Raw genomic sequence first — 7,254 nt, 5'->3', positions numbered from 1 at the left:
TGATGGAGGAAGTTTTTCATGACGCAAAGCCAAACTCCAGCATCCATTTCACTGAGCTGTATAGGCTGTGATTAATGGGTTTATATAATGGTTAATGCACCATTAACTTCAAATTTAGTCCCTTAATTGATGTGGAAATGCCTCCAAAAGAATGTTTTTAACTGAGCCTGATGAATCGCTATAATAAAGAAAGAGCCTACAGCTTCCACAGTAACAGTAAGTAACATTAAGATAAGTTACAGTTAAGTTACTAGCTTAGTTTAGCCAAGGGATTGTTTATAAAGATGGACGAAGCTCCTGCTTTGCAGCAACAAAACCCACATTTATGATCACCCCTAGTGGTGGTTCTATATAGGTCATAAAACCGCATATTTAACATTCAGTTGTCAATCCCACCTCCTAAACTGGCATCTCAAGACTCGATTCAATGATTCTAACTTTATTTGCAGATTCACCCTCATGCAACTAGGCTGATTTGAAGGGATGTGTTTTTGTTGTTTGTTTGAGCTTGCTGAGCTTGTAGTAATAACTGGATGATATTGAGAAATAAAGAAAAACCCTGCAGTTTATCTAATTTCCATTTGAGGTAGACTCCTAAAGGGAGTCAGTTGCATGTTACCAGGAAATGATGGACCCGTCTTGCCTATCACCAACATCTCAGACTGCTGGTCATGTTATGGTGTGGGATATAATTTTGTGGCACTCTTTGCACTCATTAGTACCAAGGCAGCATTGTTTAACCACCAGAGCCTACCTGCTGAGTATTGTTGCTGACCATGTCCATCCCTTTATGACCACAGTCTACAACAGCTTCCAGCAGGACTCACTATTTCACAAAGCTGAAATCAAACTGGTTTCTTGATCATGTGAAGTTCACTGTACTCAAATGGCCTCCATTGTCACAAGATTTCAATTCAACAGAGTCTGTTTGGGATGGAATGTGAGACTCGCATGGATTTGCAGTTGAAGTAGCTGTCTAAGTAAGTAATCTGGGCGCTACAGCTTTAAGCAGCTGTGTGCACTCCCATGGACGGCAATCACTTTCTGGCAGACAATCACTGTTTGGCACAACACCTGGAGCTGAGGGGGCAAAACAATCGCATGAGTGCTGCTGTTTGAATGAGGAAGAATTAAAGTAATCGTGGTAAACCAATCACATGACCACTTCAAGATGACAAAGCAACAAGATGATATATACCAGTTTTTAAAATTGTGTTGATAGGCCACATAAAACCAGAGTCATGATAAACAATGTATACGCGGCGTTTTCTCCTGAATACTTTCGTCACATTTACTCTCCAAGGCCAGCGCTAGCAAGGACTCTCTGCTTATGACCAAAAAACAAAACAAACCTGTAATTTCTAACATTACACTGTGACAGGTGGTAGTAACTATGTAATCAAGCTCTAAACCATTACATTTAATGAAGTCCAGGCTAGACATTCAGGACAACTGATTTGATGGTTGTAGGGCATTGCCCACGATGTGTAAATAGATTATAAGAAACTTGTCATGTTTTGACTCAAAATTAACAGAGAAAATAGACCTAAAATTTTTATTTATTTTGTTTTAATGCAAAAGTGGATTTACTTGGAAGAAGTTAATAGGTTGAAAGGGAGGTTTCACAGCAGGAACGTTACTGTAAGCTTTAACAGAGAAAAGCAAACCTGTTATAAGTGGCCAAGGTGACTATGAAGCGATAGCCTTGAACTTGTGACTTAATTTAATTCCAGTCTGTAACCTTTGAAGTTTCAGAGGGGTTATCAGTAGGCAGGCAGGATTCTAACATGCCTGGGAATGCAATGGTAGAAGGTGGGCAGGCATGTGATTTACAGGTAAGTACTTTCCATTCCTTTGCAGGTACAGACATCAACATACCTGTTGATTAGGCTCAGGTTAGAGTGGCAGGTTTGTCCATTCAAACTGTCTTCCAATGGATGACTAGAAAGATAGCACAATAAACTGCTAGTTTCAAAGATTGCTTGATTACTACCATACCAGTGACGATAATCTGGTGGAGAACAGCAGTAGCCAGCCAGCCTTAAAATAGCATTCTAATGCGTTAACTCGGAGCAGGTGCAGGAAGGAAAGTACAGAAAAGAGAAGCTCCTGTGGACCAGGCCAGGCAGACCAGTGAGAAAATGCCAACCCACAACTTCATCGTGGCTCTGAGATAGATAGGCTTCCCACGGAAGCCTATCTCAGGCCCATAACAAACAAACAAAAAAAGGAAAACATCACAAATCTGGTGGGACCAAGAGAAAACTGGGAGATCTTCCACTTCTGGGGAAGTTCCTGGACATTCAGCTCCAAAGTTAAAGCAGTATTTACTTTTTTAAAAACTTTTTTCATGGTTAATTGAGTCATTCTTATACAATTCTTTTCTATTCCACTTGAGCACTCAAATCACAAAATATCTTATACAGCAATTTACGCGCACATTTATACAAGCACTTTTTCCCCATGTCCAAGTGGTCTAACACATTCACACAACAATGGATTTACTGAGAGGAACTTGGGGTTCGGTATCTTGCTGAATGATACTGCAGCCTACAGACTGGAGCAGCCAGGGATGACACCACCAACCTTCCAATTAGTACCTCTAACTTCATCCAGAAAATGGAATATCATCTCCAGATGTGAACTAGCTAGCTAAATTCCTGCTAACGCTGATCTCTGTTAAACTTCATTAATTGTCTCCTTTCGTGTATGCCATGGTTGGCTGTGTGGCAGGCAGGCAAGCAGGAGTGGTGGACCCATGCGGACGGCAATGGGGAAACAGTTCTGGGGGCCGACCGTGCGGGCGGCAACGGCGGCGACGGGGAAACAGTTCTGGGGGCCGACCTCGATGGCGATGATGTCCAGCTGGTGGCCCGGAAAGTGGCCGGCGATTCCGAGGTGCAGAACGTGGCTTCGGCGGCGGCGTGGCAGCCGCAGGACCAGGCGAGGCCGACGCAGAAGCTGGACCAGGCGAGGCCGACGCAGAAGCTGGACCAGGCGAGGCCGACGCAGAAGCAGAGGCAACGGCGTAGGCGCTGCAGGCCACGGCGTGGCAGCCCCAGGTGGTGGCTGGACGGGCTCCTCGGGCCCCCCAGCTGGTGTGGCATGACCAGTAGGGGCAGAGACCACTGGCTGAACAGAAGGCTGAGCAGGTGGTGGAACAAATGACTGAGCTGAACACTGGGGAGATGGCAGAGCTGCACAGTGTGCTAAGGGCTGAGCTAACGGTAACACTGGAAATTGAACTATGGACTGGGCTGCTAACAGAGCTAATGACTGAGCTATAGACTGAAGCAGAGGATGGAGTGGTGGTTGTTGTAATGAAGTTTGTGGTGGTGGTGGTGGATAAGCATTAAGCTGTACTAGTTCTCCTAAGCCTCCAAAACATGAGGCACCTGCTGGACACTGGACGCTCCCACCTGAGGAGTAGGTACGGGTGCGGAGACGGGCTGTATCCTGGCTGACCTCACCCTGGAGACCGGCGTGGGTGCAGGGGTGGACTGGTTCACGGCCCCCCCTCACCCTGGAAGCCGGGACAGGCACCGGCAATGGCTGGGCAGCTGCTGTTCCCACCCGAGGAGCTGGTACGGGTGCAGAAACGGACAGAGCCTCAGCCGGCCTGGAAACCAGAGCAGGGACCAACTGGACCTCAGCCTCCCTCACCCGAGGAACTGGTACGGGTGCAGGGTTACGCTGGGCCCAAGCTGCCCTGGCAGCAGGAACACGAGCAGGCAAAGGAGCAGGCTCAGAAAAAACAGTCTTAGAATGGGCAGACTCAGGGTTAATATGTACCGGGTCAACAAAAACAGGCCTATCAAAAATACATTTTGCATCTTTCCCACCACATTTTACAGTCTTTGTTTTAGTAGAGTTTGAAGGTTTTGAAGTGTGTGACTTGTCCTTAATTAAACCCCCATCCCAGGGAGCTAAATGAAAGTAATTTTCCCAGTCAATTTCATCATCCAAAAAGGAGATTCCAACAGTGTCTGGGGTGAGTTTATTGTTCTTTTCAGTTATGGCTTCAGGTGAAATGTGTAAAAGGCAGTCATTATAACTCACCACTGGGAGTTGCTCAGCAGGTGAAAAGTGACGGCGGCATGAGCGCCGCTTCCTCTGAGGTGAGGAATATGACGGGGTGTACAGCTGAGCCTCTGACTTGCGGGACGGCAATGCAGAGGCTGGAGCGTGAGCATCAGAAGAAAAACGGAGCACTCCCACCTGAAGCGGCCCAGGCTTGGATGCGAGCGGGGCAACAGGCGGAGGCTTTTGGCAACTTCGGGGACCTCCAAAAGCCAGCCGAGTTCCACGGAATATGTGCTCAAAATCTGGAGCGTGCCATGGCTTCCACCGGAGCTCCTCCTCCAGCTGGGCAATGGCTGCTTCCTGGCGCTCATACAGCTCACTGTCTGCTGGGTCCATGTAATGGTCGCATCGTTCTGTCATGGTTGGCTGTGTGGCAGGCAGGCAAGCAGGAGTGGTGGACCCAAAATGCAGGACTCAGACTGGAGGGATGAACTCAAAATACTCAGCTTTATTTGCTGGCACGGGAAAACAAGCATACCAAGCAAGCTAAACTAAACTGGGAAACAACATAAACTCACAGGAAACACAGGGAGATCCACACAGCATGAGGGTGGACTGACGTTAACAACGCAACAACAAGAACTAACTGACAGGGACTAAAATACACTGGCAGGCACATGAGGAAACGAGGAACAGGTGGGCACACAGCTGGGACTCATTAGGCTAGTAAGGACAAGGAAGTAAAACAGAATACGCTAACATGAGACAAGACCTTCAAAGTAAAACAGGAACTCCACAGGCAGGATTCAGAGACAATACTAACACAGTACAGAGGAAACAGGAGGAACATGAGGGTAGAACTAAACCTAAGAGCTAGAAATCACAACTCAGAAGGACAAGAAATCTAGAAAAGCAAAACAGAACCCAATAAACAATAATGTAGAATCAAAACACTGGGCCACAGGCCCAGGACCGTGACAGTGTATGTCTTTTCATTAAACTTTACTGTAACACCTGGGAGAACAGCTACACTGATCGTAGTCAAAGGATCTGACTACGATCTGACTATGACCTGGATGACTGAGAACCTTCACAGACATAGCTACACTGATCATTTTATTGGAATGTAGACTGCTTTTAACTGTTTTTAACTCTTAGGAACTTTCAGTTTTAATGACTGGACAATTGAGCAATGCTAATAACCAACCAAAAGTTGTTTATTGAAACATCTGACTTTATGTCAGCAATGGAACACTTTTTTGATATCAGCTCCAAACTTTTGGTTGAAACTGGTGAGTCTGGATTCAAAACAATGCTCGTAACAAATTCTTAGATGATCTAAGAAACTTTTACCAAATCTTGCAAAGATCAAGAAGATTCCTGTTCTGAAGCCTCACATTCAGGCTTCTGCAGTTTCCCATACAGCCTCAGAGTCGACTTGCGCTCGGATGCCGGCTGTTTCCAGCACACACTCCTCTCCAGCGCTGTGTACACAGACAGGCTATTCATCTTTCCCTTCACCAACATCAATAAATGATGGCTGCTCTCTCTCTCTCTCTCTCTCTCTGTTTAAATATTCATCGGCAGCGCTGCTCGTCTCGCTCGCTAAACAGCCTCGCATGCTTGCCAGCCAGACGAACCACACACACATACACACACAGATACACACACGCACACAATCCCTGAGGCGCATTAGCAATTCAATCCGTCGTCTTCAGCATCGTGTTAGGCAGCCACACACACAGACACACACACACGGATACGTTTAGAGACACACAATCACGGTTACACACTCATTATACACACACATACACACACAGAAAACCACACACAAAAAGCCGGAGAGTAAGCGGCAGCTTTGACAGAGCTGCATGAAAGTGTGTGCCTCTGATGGGGGAGGTGAGGGTGATGAAACCCAAAGCCGCTGGACGCCTCGTTTATCATCACTTAAAGGAACAGTCCGTCACGCTAGGAAGTTTCCCAGAATTATTAATTTTAAAAAATGTATTCATGTTTTAACTCTAAACTGAATTAGTGACACAACTGAAACTGCTGCTGGAGTCATTGTGTCCTTTGAGAGGAAAAGGTGTTTAAGGCTTTAATAAAAACACTATTTGTTTGAGCAGCACTTTGAAGCAACGAAAAAAATGAAGCTGAAGCTGGAGTGCTGAAGGCATACAACATATTTCCACCAACATTAACGCCCAAACACACACACACACACACACACACACACACACACACACACAGCTGGTTCATATTCACATCACTCTGTATTCATCTCCACCTCTTTCACTTGTTCGGTCTTTAAGACTTTTTTTTCCCCCTCGCTAATTAAGCTCAGTTTGTTGCCATGGAGTTTCACAATAATGGAATATGTCTGTGTTCATTGTTGGCGGGTCAGTGAAAACCACATTTTAAAAAGCAGGAACGCACATGAAGGTTCCTTCACAAACCAGCTAGATCACTGATTAAATGCAGGAACTAATCAATATAAAATTAAACCAACACGAAATCATAGTAAGAAAGGACATAGCCATCATTACATCACTTGCTGGTTTGTGGACTTGGCTTAATGGCTATCACCATGTTAGTTGGAAGCCAGAAGTGACCTTATTTGGAAGAGAAAATGGAGTGCTAAGTTAACAGCTGTTGCTAGCAAACTTAGTACGCTGCATCCATAAACTAATAACATTTTATTTTCACTCACAAAAACTAGAGTACAGACTTCCTAGTGAGTCTGTTAGTAAATTAACCTCACAGCATCCATATTTCTTGTAGAAATGGAGCCTTTTGGAATATCCAAAAGGCTCCATTAGGACAAAATCAGTCCAGATGTTGAGTTCAGGGACTCTGGTTAGCTGAGGTGAAGCCTAGAAGATGGCTGGGGTTCAGGTGTAACCATTTTAATTACACTATTGTTTATATATTTAAATAAAAACTTGTCAGGTGCTGTAAGCTTCCCCGCCGCGAATCGCTACCTCATCGTGGTGGAGGGGTTTGTGTGTCCCAGGGATCCCAGGGGCTAGGGTTTTATCCCCTGGTAGGGTCTCTCATGGCAAATTGGTGGTCCTGGGTGAGAGACAAGACAAAGAGCGATTCAGACCATCGAGGAAACAGTTCACCCTGCCCGGGATAGGGGCCTTAGTCCATGGGGCCCAGCCGGGCACAGCCCAAAAAAGGGACATGGGCCCACCTCCTGCAGGCCCCCCACCCGCAGGAGGCACTGTA

The sequence above is a fragment of the Copadichromis virginalis genome, linkage group LG23 (genome assembly GCF_057382275.1).
Source record: "Copadichromis virginalis isolate Kocher_CV1m ecotype Utaka linkage group LG23, C_Virginalis_male_GT1.1, whole genome shotgun sequence".
Taxonomy (NCBI): domain Eukaryota; kingdom Metazoa; phylum Chordata; class Actinopteri; order Cichliformes; family Cichlidae; genus Copadichromis; species Copadichromis virginalis.
Note: the sequence above shows the minus strand (reverse complement) of the source record.